Genomic DNA, 12,126 nt, shown 5'->3' on the forward strand with positions numbered 1-12,126 from the left:
CCGTACCTGGCTCCTTTTGGAGCTATGACAAAAAACACAATGTGTGGCGGTTTCCTTTGGGATGGAGAGTTCAAACCACTCTCACCACACACTTGCAGGACCCAACCTGACAAATTTTTCCAACCCTGGAGGAGGGATCATGTCCAGATCTAGATCGCCTCCCGGAAGGGTTGTGGTCGTCCTCCCCCACTGATGTAGGACTGGTAAAGGGGTTTCCACCTTACAAAGTAATTGTGAAATCAGAACACCGTCCGGTAGTTAGACAATACCCGTTAAAACCTGAAGCAGAGAAAGGTATAGCCCCTGTAGTGCAGGATATGTTGGCATCAGGAATATTGCGAGAGGCTCCTGAGGCCACTTGCAATACTCCTATCTTCCCCGTCCAGAAGGGACATACAGGGAAATGGCGCATGGTGCAGGATTTAAGACCAGTAAATGAAATAGTACAACATGCTGCACCAGATGTGCCTAATCCACACCTTTTGTTAAATTCCTTGTCCCCTGACAAGAAGTATTTTTCAGTAGTGGATCTGAGTAATGCCTTTTTCTCAGTACCACTACATCCTGATTCACAACACTTATTTGGTTTCACTTATAAAGGACATAAATACACATACACTAGACTCCCTCAAGGGTTTTCAGAAAGTCCACATGTATATATACAATGGCACTACGGTATTCAATGAGTTCCTGTAAAATACCGTCCCATAGTCAAGTGCTATTGTATGTAGATGATATATTAATTGCTTCAGATACAAAACAGCATTGCAAAGAAGCCACACTGTTAGTGTTACAGCATTTGTATGATACAGGACATAAGGCATCAAAACAAAAATTACAGTATTGCAGAGAGGAAGTTATATATCTTGGACATAAACTCTCCCAAAAAGGTCGATCGTTATTAGAAACTAGAAAACAGGCAATACAAGAGGCACCAAAGCCAAAGACTAAACAGCAAATGATGTCCTTCTTAGGACTTTGCAATTATTGCAGGGAATGGTTACCTGATTATGCTGCACTCGTTCAACCTTTACAAACCCTGATTTATGGGAAGGACATGGCACTGAAAGATAAAATTCAGTGGACAAAAGAAGGAGAATTGGCATTCACAAATCTAAAAATAATGTTACAAACTAATGTTGTCATGCCCGGCTCGTCCGCTCCTCCTGTGTGCCACGCCCCCTAATTATCCACGTGTGATTTCCTGATCCTGCCCAGTCGTGTCTTGTTTCCTGCTGTCTGGTTCCGTGTATTTAAGTCCTGGTCTCCCCAGTTTGCTTTGTCTGTCATTAATGTCAGTTGATGTCAGTCTGCGTCCAGTGTTCCCGGCTCCCCGAAGCCAGAATAAACCCCCGTTTTCCCGTATACTGTTGCCTGCCTGCTCCTTCCGCACGATCGCCGCTCTCTGCTCGCGATCGTTGCCCACGACTCGTGACAGAATGACAGACCCACCGAAGAAGAGGAAGCAGAGACGAAGAAAGGTACCGGAGGAATCGATCGCTTTAGGTGCCTGCTCGCTCTCAAGCCCTGGGCTCCCTAACAAGGGTAGAGAGCGAGAGCCGGTCCTAGCCCCAGAGGTCAAGCCGCTCCAGTCCGGAGCTTGTTTCCTGTCCCGGCTCTGGGATAATAGCGACGATGAAGAGGAGGAGCTCGTCCTAATTCCGGGCGTTAATCCGCCTACGGAGGATGAGCTGCCACCCCTCGCACTGCACCAGTACTGCCCCAAGGGACTGAGTAATCGGGGCGGTATCCGCGCAGGTGGAGAGGCGATCCCGCGAGTACCTCGCTTCCCAAGGAGGACAGCGACCGTGCCTCCGCTGCCCGACGGGCCAGTCCCTCCTGTCGAGGTACCACCCTCGCCTCAGGAACGGTTGGCGCATAAGTTCTTCGCCCTCCAGGGCTTATTTTGGAGGGTGATCGGGGACCCAGCCATTCCCGAGGGTCCCGCAGCAACGCTCCTCACCGCAAGGCTCCAGAAAGGATTCGAGTCGTTCACCCCCAGATCGGGACCGGACGAGCTCGAGCACCTCGCGGAGGACCTGCAGGAGCTACTTCGTCTTAGACGAGCTCCTGACCCCTTGCCGACGCCGCCGCTTCCGCCATCCGTACAACCCCCTTCTCTGCAGCCTGCTACTGAGAAGCAGGCACTTCCTCTATCCGCGGACCCGGCTCCCGAGCAGGCGCAACGACCGACGCCTGCGCAGCCGCCTCCGCTGGCAACTACGGCCCTTGAGCCCGGGCCGCCCTCTGCGCTGCCGTCTGCGCAGCCGCCACCGCTTGCGCAGCCACCCGTGCAGCCAGCGCAGCCCCCAGCTGCAGCAGCTCCCGGGCAGGCGCCCCCTCTCCCTGCTGCAGCAGCTCCCGGGCAGGCGCCCCCTCTGCAGCCGCCTGCTGCAGCTCCCGGGCAGGCGCCCCCTCTGCAGCCGCCTGCTGCAGCTCCCGGGCAGGCGCCCCCACTGCAGCCTGCTGCAGCTCCAGGGCAGGCGCTCCCACTGCAGCCACCTGCAGTTCCTGCAGAGGCGCCCCCCTCTGCAGCCGCCTGCTGCAGCTCCCGGGCCGGCGCCCCCTCTGCAGCCGCCTGCTGCAGCTCCCGGGCCGGCGCCCCCTCTGCAGCCGCCTGCTGCAGCTCCCGGGCCGGCGCCCCCTCTGCAGCCGCCTGCTGCAGCTCCCGTCAGCGCTCCTGTTCCTGACCGCGCTCTAGTTCCTGCAGAGGCGCCCCCTCTGCAGCCGCCTGCTGCAGCTCCAGGGCAGGCGCCCCCTCTGCAGCCGCCTGCTGCAGCTCCCGGGCCGGCGCTCCCACTGCAGCCACCTCCTGTTCCTGACCGCGCTCCAGTTCCTGCAGAGGCGCCCCCTCTGCAGCCGCCTGCTGCAGCTCCCGGGCCGGCGCCCCCACTGCAGCCACCTCCTGTTCCTGACCGCGCTCTAGTTCCTGACCTCGCTTCAGTTCCTGCAGAGGCGCTCCCTCTGCAGCCGCCTGCTGCAGCTCCCGGGCAGGCGCCCCCTCTGCAGCCGCCTGCTGCAGCTCCCGGGCAGGCGCCCCCACTGCAGCCACCTCCAGTTCCTGCAGAGGCGCCCCCTCTGCAGCCAGCTCCCGTTCCTGACCGCGCTCCAGTTCCTGCAGAGGCGCCCCCTCTGCAGCCGCCTGCTGCAGCTCCCGGGCAGGCGCCCCCTCTGCAGCCGCCTGCTGCAGCTCCCGGGCAGGCGCCCCCTCTGCAGCCAGCTCCTGTTCCTGACCGTGCTCCAGCTCCTGCAGAGGCACCCCCTCTGCAGCCGCCTGCTGCAGCTCCCGGGCAGGCGCCCCCACTGCAGCCACCTGCTGCAGCTCCCGGGCAGGCGCCCCCACTGCAGCCACCTCCTGTTCCTGACCGCGCTCCTGTTCCTGACCGCGCTCCTGTTCCTGACCGCGCTCCTGTCCCTGCAGAGGCGCTCCCACTGCAGCCACCTGCTGCAGCTCCCGGGCAGGCGCCCCCACTGCAGTCACCTGCAGCTCCTGTCAGCGCTCCAGTTCCTGACCGCGCTGCAGCAGCTCCCGAGGCGCCCCCTGTGACAGTTTCTCCCTCGCCCCGGCGAACTCGACCCCAACCTGGGGTCATGTCTGTGTCCCGTAAAGGGAGGGGACACAGACGCAGGGCTGGGGTCCCGCCCGCCCTGCCCCCTGGCTCGCCCTGCCTCGCCTGCGCTGGGGCTCGGTTGGCGCCTGCGGGTCCTGGCCCTCCGGGTCGGCTGTCGCCTGCGGGTCCCTCTCCGGTGCCTCGTCGCCCTGCCTCGCTCCCCTCTCCGGGTCCTGGTCGGTCGCCTGGGGGTTCTCCGACGGCGGCTCCTCGGTCGCCTGCGGGGCCCCTACCTCCGGCCCTCCCCCGGACATCGCCGCCTGCTGCGGCTCCCCCCTCCTCCGGGCCTTCGCCCTGGCCCCTTCCAGCTCCCTCGTCCCCTTCCCTGGTGCTCCCTCCTGCTCCCTCCCTGGCCCCTCCGCGGGTCCCTCGCCCTGTCTCCTCAGCCCCTTCTCGGTCCCCTCCGGCTCCGGCCTCCCGGCCGCCTGCGGCCCCTCCGGCTGCCTCCCGTCGCCCGCTGGGGCTCCCACGGGCTCCCCTTTGTTCCCCCGCCTTCTCTCCCTTCTCTCCTGCCCTGGTCCCTCCTTTGTTTGCTCCTCCTCCTGTCTTTCCTCCTTTCTCCGTTCCTCGTTCCTTTGTTCCTCCCGTCTCTGTTCCTTGTGCCCCGGTGTACCCGCCTTGCACTCCTGGCCCCTTTGTTCCGCCCGTTCCCTCTGTGTCTCCCTTCCTGGTTTGCCTGTCTGCCTTCCCGACCCTCTGTCAGGTTTTGTCTTTTGTCTTGTCCCTCGCTCTGTTTTGTACCTCGGTCCTGTTCCCTGTCCTGCGTTAATTCTGTTCTTGTTTTCCAGGTCCTGTCCTGCCTCGTCCCGTCCGTCGCCCCCTTCCTTGGCGCGCCCGGTGTAGCGCGCCTTTGGGGGGGGGTTCTGTCATGCCCGGCTCGTCCGCTCCTCCTGTGTGCCACGCCCCCTAATTATCCACGTGTGATTTCCTGATCCTGCCCAGTCGTGTCTTGTTTCCTGCTGTCTGGTTCCGTGTATTTAAGTCCTGGTCTCCCCAGTTTGCTTTGTCTGTCATTAATGTCAGTTGATGTCAGTCTGCGTCCAGTGTTCCCGGCTCCCCGAAGCCAGAATAAACCCCCGTTTTCCCGTATACTGTTGCCTGCCTGCTCCTTCCGCACGATCGCCGCTCTCTGCTCGCGATCGTTGCCCACGACTCGTGACAAATGTGACACTTGCTCTGCCAGATTATCAACAACCATTTACCCTATGTGTTGATGCAAATCAAGGGTATATGAAGGCAGTATTAACACAGCCATTCGGCGCAAAAGAGAGGCCATTAGCGTTCTATTCTAAACGATTAGATGCAGTGGCAGCTGGTTTTCCGCAGTGTTTGCAGGCATGTGCAGCTGCTGCAGAAGCAGTGAAATTATCAGCAGAATTAGTGTTGTGTCACCCACTCACTTTGAAGGTGCCACATTCAGTTTCTTTAGTTTTACTGCAGACGCCACTGCCATTCCTCACACATGTTAGACATCTGACCCTAGTCTCACTCCTGCTTTCACAGTCAAACATCACAATACAGCGATGTGGTCCTCTCAACCCTAGCACCCTTCTTCCGACAGCGGAAGATGGAGAGCCACATTCGTGCAAAGCAGTTGTGGAAGAACAAACCAAACCAAGAGCAGATATTTTACAGACCCCAATACCAGATTCAACGGTTGTTTTTGTATATGGATCAGCATCAAAAAATGACATGGGGAAGAACAAGGTCGGATATGCTGTAGTTACATCTACTGAAGTGTTGGAGGCCAATGCACTTCCCCCTGCTTGTTCAGCACAAGTGGCTGAACTCTATGCTGTAATTAGGGCATGCGAGCTCTTCAAAAACAAGCCACTTACAATATACACTGATAGTCAATATGTGTTTGGAGCTGTTCATCACCATGCAAGAGTGTGGAAAAATAGAGGATTCAAGACATCGCAAGGAACATCTTTAACTCATACGAACCTATTACTCAGGTTGTTAGATGTTGTGCAATTACCATATTGCCTTGCGATATGCAAATGTAAGGCACACCAAACTGATGCTTCCGCAATAGCTAAAGGAAACAGTTTTGCGGACATGACGGCAAAAAGTGCTGCACAAAAACAACCTGCCTTAAATGTTACAGATGTCTTGTTGATAGATAGTGATGTACTATGTGATGCACAGACTCATGCACCTAAAACAGAAATACAGAGCTGGATTAAGAGAGGAGCAATACAACAAGGGAAAACTTATTATATGAATGACAAGCCCATCCTACCAAAAAATTTATACAAGACAGCTGCCTTAGTGAGCCATGGACACACCCATGTCTCAACAGGAGGGATGGTACATATTATCCAACAATACTTTTATACTATAAATTTTTCTGATTATGCAAAACAATTTTGTCGAGCGTGCTTAATTTGCTGTAAACACAATGCACAAGGCAACATAAGGCCAAAACGTGGCCAGTTTCCCGCAGCTGAATATCCATTTCAAATTGTACATATGGATTTCATTGAATTATCTTGGTCACAAGGGAAGAAGTACTGTCTAGTCATTATAGACACCTTTTCTAAGTGGGTAGAAATATACCCTGTAAAACACTGTGATGCAATGACCGTTGCAAAATGTTTGGTAGGCCATTATTTCCCTACCTATGGCATACCTCATATTATAAGATCGGACAATGGGACTCATTTTGTGAATCAAACCATGTCCCTTTGCTCACAAGCACTCGGGTTTACGATCAAAAATCATTGCGCTTATCACCCCCAGAGCGCAGGCTTAGTGGAAAGGACCAACGGCACCATTAAAACAAGACTCAGAAAGACAGTGGAAGAGACAAAAAGACCGTGGCCAGAATGTTTGTCTCTAGTAAAATTATGGATGAGAATAACTCCCACTCCTGCAGGATTGACACCATTTGAAATAGTGTATGGTAGACCGTTTCCCTTAGCAACCGAAATGAGTGATATAGGAAAAGCAGACAGAGAAAATACGTTAGCCGATTGGATGCGTAAGCTATTATCATCACAACAAAAACATAACCCCAGTAGTCTGCCAGTAAATTCTGTTTCTGTTCAACAGGATAATCTGCAGCCAGGAGATTGGATCCTGGTCAAGGTCCTGTTGCGAAAGGATTGGAGCACACCCCGGTGGGACGGACCCTATCAAGTCCTGCTCACAACACCAACAGCGGTGAAAATAGCAGAGCGACCTTCCTGGATACATAAGAGTCACTGTAAGCCCATCAAGCCCGTATCAGAGACCTCTGTACCTTCGGAGTAGCAGTGGAAGTCCGCTACAAAGGCGCAGCAATCAATAGGATACTGACGTCTCAACCCGGTGAAGAAAACAGCTGATCTGCACTCCATTTAGAATGGCTCTGATTGGGTGGGGATGTGGTAAGGTAACTCTCGGTGTAATTCTCTTTATGGGAATTGTTGGTCTGCTTCTGCACTCACCAGAGCAGGTGTTTCGCCCACCTAGATGGACACATGATGGTTCCCACCTGAGACCTATCTCCACAAATGAGACCCATCCTTTCCTACAAAATTACTGGTACTGTTATGTTTATGATTCAGCAAAGAAAGACAATTTAACTAATTGTTATGTCTGTACCCACATGCCATCTCATGCCGATGGATTAACTATATATGGGAAACCTATGAATAAGTCACAAGCAAAGTGTGCTGCCTCTTTTGCAGGTGTAGGCTATCAGCATGATAATATAAAAATAAATGACACAGATCCATATACTGCTGGTTTGGATAATGGCGTATGTGCACAGCAGTTTTGGATCGATTTTGCTATAAAAGTGTCAAATATATCCTTACCTTTATCTGTCCACCTGAACATGGACCCTAAAACATTTAATCACTCAATGTGTTATGACCAAATGAACGGCACCCACCATATGGGGAACACCACCAACTGTGCCCAAATACTAGTACACGGAGAAGGTGCCCCGGTAAACATAAGTGGATTTAGTAATGGCACCTACTGGGTGCAAGGAGTAGCTTGGTTATGTGGACCCCGCGCATATTTCGTTTTGCCCTATAACTGGTATGGTGTGTGCGCTCCAATCTTTGTGTCAGACCATACTTTCCTGGTGTCACTGTCGTCTACACCAGCGAACCGCAGGCGCCGGTCCATCATAACTACAGCTTCTCTCCGTCCTCATGACAGTGTCTGGGGTTCAGATGTTCCCCAGGAGTTCAAACATTGGTCTACAGACCAGAAAGTATTAATGTCTCTTTTTCCCTGGGTAGGAACAGCAAAGAATACGTTACGATTAGAAACTATTGATTATCGTTTGGGGCTGTTCATAAATAACTCCATCATAATAAATGAGCAACAGAATGGAGAGATAGATGCTATTAAACAGATGGTCATTCAGAATAGAATGGTTTTAGACATACTTACTGCTGCACAAGGTGGTGTGTGCGTGCTCTTAAATAATACCTGCTGTACATATATTCCCGATAATGTGCACTCACCCAACATGACTACAGCCTTGGACCGTCTGCGAGAACTTCAAAAGATCATGACCTTAGACCCTCATGCTGGCCCCTCATGGTTGAATTGGTTTCTTACTGGGTCCTGGTGGCAGTTACTGCTAAAGTTCTCACTCCCCATTCTTGTTACATTATTATTTGTATGTTGTTGTTTCATTTGTATTATACCCTGCCTCCGTTCCATGATACAACATACTTTTAGTTCTGTTTTTCTGCTATACACTGCAGAAGAACGAATGGATTTACTAACCTTGTCTAGCCCTCTTAATAATGATGATGATGTGATCTGAATGACGGTTGTGCTGAAAGTGTTTTTGCAATTTGTACAATACTGATGCTTCTGATCATACTGTCATGATAAACAGGAGGGACTGTTAGGTTGAAGAAACTGTTATTAATCATTTGTTATCATTTCTGTATAATCAGCAATGAGTGTAAATATGTATATACATTATTTTGTTTTTCTTTACCTTCATACTTTAGATTATATTAGTTTACACGTATCCTGAGCACGTGTTTAAATAGTTGTCCACCTGAGTAAAACCAGAACTTCTTCTTCTCTCACAGTCTTTTCTTTGTTCTCACTCCAAGACCCCTGCCTCCCATTGACTATAAATAAAGGTGCCAAGGGGAACCACCCTTTGTAACACATTCCTTTGTAGCCTAGCATGCAGAGAGTGTGGTTACCCTTGTGCAAGTAAAACTCTAAGTGTGTTGTCTCGTGATTAATGGTGTGTACAGAGTTGGAGTGGAAAGCCTGTCGCTTTCTCCAACATATACTGTATTGTAGTTTGGTCCTGTGTGCAGGGTTGGAGTGGAAAGCCTGACGCTTTCTCCAACACTGAGTAGTTTGGTGAATGTTTGGTGTGGGTCCGGCGCTGCCGATTGGATGGTGGGGCTGCAGTGTGAGTCAGATAAAAAAAAAAAAAAAAACATTAGTAGGATGCAATGGGACCAACTGGCATGTATAGAGAGAGGCGTGTAATGCAAAAGGGCTGTTTTTGGTAGCGTCTCTCACTTGCGGCCATACCACCCTGAACACGCCCGATCTCATCTGATCTCGGAAGCTAAGCAGGGTAGGGTCTGATTAGTACTTGGATGGGAGACCACCTGGGAATACCAGGTGCTGTAAGCTTTTCTCACTTTTACTTTATACAGGGGGCGCTCCACTTCACGATTAATTTAAATCTAGCACTCCCCTTCCATTTTACTATTTTATATATATATATTTTTTCTCTCTTTCATAAAGGCAGCTTTTAGAAACCGTTTTACTCTAAATACTTCCTGGTAATTCTAGGTGCTGTAAGCTGTTCGTGCCTTTATTCCACCAGGGCGCGATCTTCTCACAAACTTGAAGACTGTCACTCCCCATTCACGTTTTACAACTTATTGTTAATGATAAAGAGACAGCTTTTTACACACAGTTTTAAACAAAGTACTGATATAATTCCTCTTCAACTCACCGGTTTGTTTTCTATGCAAAAACCACTTGACCACAGAAGACTCGATATTATTGGCATAGCAAGGTCTGCTCTTCTCCTCCTTTCAAAACTCGCTAAAAGCTGTATTTAAAAGAGCAGGTTGGCCGGGGTAATTCACACCCTTCAATGCCAGATTAATGTTTAGGTTAGTGGGAATCACAGAGGAATTAGGGATGGAAACTTCTTTGCTGGTGGTAGAAGCGGTCTGGTGAATTTTTAGAGAGAAGAGGCCGTCGATGTTTGAATGTAGAAAATTGTTCTGGCTGCAGCCTGCAGTATGGACTTGTTGGTGTGTGTAGCTCCCAGTGTTCTGACAGCGCAACGTTTTGGGGAAGCATGTGATTCAGCAGCTACCAGTGGGCTTCGTGCAGCGGAGATTTTGTGGCTGTTAGCGGAGTTGATAACAGAGGGTCGTTAAGAGAAGCCTGCATGCAGTAGGCAAAGGAGTAATGTTTGCTGGCGGTGGACGTGCGGCGATTAACCTGTGCGGTAGTGAAAAGGAGTTAAAGAGAAGGAAGTGTGCGGATGCGGAAAGAATGGAATAATTGTGGTAGGCTGCCGGCTGAGTAGTTTGGTGAATGTTTGGTGTGGGTCCGGCGCTGCCGATTGGATGGTGGGGCTGCAGTGTGAGTCAGATAAAAAAAAAAAAAAAACATTAGTAGGATACAATGGGACCAACTGGCATGTATAGAGGCGTGTAATGCAAAAGGGCTGTTTTTGGTAGCGTCTCTCGCTTATGGCCGTACCACCCTGAACACGCCCGATCTAGTCTGATCTTGGAAGCTAAGCAGGGTAGGGTCTGGTTAGTACTTGGATGGGTGACCACCTGGGAATACCAGGTGCTGTAAGCTTTTCTCACTTTTACTTTATACAGGGGGCGCTCCACTTCACGATTAATTTAAATCTATCACTCCCCTTCCATTTTACTATTTTATATATATATATATATTTTTCTCTCATTCATAAAGGCAGCTGTTACACACCGTTTTACTTTAAATACTTCCTGGTAATTCTAGGTGCTGTAAGCTGTTCGTGCCTTTATTCCACCAGGGCGCGATCTTCTCACAAACTTGAAGACTGTCACTCCCCATTCACGTTTTACAACTTATTGTTAATGATAAAGAGACAGCTTTTTACACACAGTTTTAAACAAAGTACTGATATTATTCCTCTTCAACTGACCGCTTTGTTTTCTATGCAAAAACCACTTCGCCACAGAAGACTCGATATTATTGGCATAGCAAGTTCTGCTCTTCTCCTTTCAAAACTTGCTAAAAGCTGTATTTAAAAGAACAGATTGGCCGGGGTAATTCACACCCTTCAATGCCAGCTTAATGTTTAGGTTAGTGGGAATCACAGAGGAATTAGGGATGGAAACTTCTTTGCTGGTGGTAGAAGCGGTCTGGTGAATTTTTAGAGAGAAGAGGCCGTCGATGTTTGAATGTAGAAAATTGTTCTGGCTGCAGCCTGCAGTATGGACTTGTTGGTGTGTGTAGCTCCCAGTGTTCTGACAGCGCGACGTTTTGGGGAAGCATGTGATTCAGCAGCTACCAGTGGGCTTCGTGCGGCGGAGATTTTGTGGCTGTTAGCGGAGTTGATAACAGAGGGTCGTTAAGAGAAGCCTGCATGCAGTAGGCAAAGGAGTAATGTTTGCCGGCGGGGGACGTGTGGCGATTAACCTGTGCGGTAGTGAAAAGGAGTTAAAAGGAAGGAAGTGTGCGGATGCGGAAAGAATGGAACAATTGTGGTAGGCTGCCGGCTGAGTAGTTTGGTGAATGTTTGGTGTGGGTCCGGCGCTGCCGATTGGATGGTGATGCTGCAGTGTGAGTCAGATAAAAAAAAAAAAAAAAACCAGGAGTAGGATCCAATGGGACTAACTGGCATGTATAGACGCGTGTAATGCAAAAGGGCTGTTTTTGGTCGCGTCTCTCGCTTATGGCCATACCACCCTGAACACGCCCGATCTCATCCGATCTCGGAAGCCAAGCAGGGTAGGGTCTGGTTAGTACTTGGATGGGAGACCTCCTGGGAATACCAGGTGCTGTAAGCTTTTCTCACTTTTACTTTATACAGGGGGCGCTCCACTTCACGATTAATTTAAATCTATCACTCCCCTTCCATTTTACTATTTTATATATATATATATATATATATATTTTTCTCTCATTCATAAAGGCAGCTGTTACACACCGTTTTACTTTAAATACTTCCTGGTAATTCTAGGTGCTGTAAGCTGTTCGTGCCTTTATTCCACCAGGGCGCGATCTTCTCACAAACTTGAAGACTGTCACTCCCCATTCACGTTTTACAACTTATTGTTAATGATAAAGAGACAGCTTTTTACACACAGTTTTAAACAAAGTACTGATATTATTCCTCTTCAACTGACAGCTTTGTTTTCTATGCAAAAACCACTTCGCCACAGAAGACTCGATATTATTGGCATAGCAAGTTCTGCTCTTCTCCTTTCAAAACTTGCTAAAAGCTGTATTTAAAAGAACAGATTGGCCGGGGTAATTCACACCCTTCAATGCCAGCTTAATGTTT

The 12,126-nt window shown here is 50.2% G+C and overlaps 3 non-coding genes across 3 annotated transcripts; all 3 read left to right on the forward strand.

The window, feature by feature from the left end:
* Positions 1-9,114: 9,114 nt before the first annotated feature.
* LOC125733867 (5S ribosomal RNA) lies at positions 9,115-9,233 on the forward strand. The gene has a single exon (XR_007393201.1). It is a non-coding gene; the product is annotated as a 5S ribosomal RNA (ribosomal RNA).
* A 1,078-nt stretch (positions 9,234-10,311) lies between these two features.
* Positions 10,312-10,430, forward strand: LOC125736988 (5S ribosomal RNA). The gene has a single exon (XR_007396255.1). It is a non-coding gene; the product is annotated as a 5S ribosomal RNA (ribosomal RNA).
* A 1,080-nt stretch (positions 10,431-11,510) lies between these two features.
* Positions 11,511-11,629, forward strand: LOC125732570 (5S ribosomal RNA). Its single transcript, XR_007391946.1, has one exon. It is a non-coding gene; the product is annotated as a 5S ribosomal RNA (ribosomal RNA).
* Positions 11,630-12,126: the final 497 nt, after the last annotated feature.

This window comes from Brienomyrus brachyistius, chromosome 2 (genome assembly GCF_023856365.1).
Source record: "Brienomyrus brachyistius isolate T26 chromosome 2, BBRACH_0.4, whole genome shotgun sequence".
Taxonomy (NCBI): Eukaryota; Metazoa; Chordata; class Actinopteri; order Osteoglossiformes; family Mormyridae; genus Brienomyrus; species Brienomyrus brachyistius.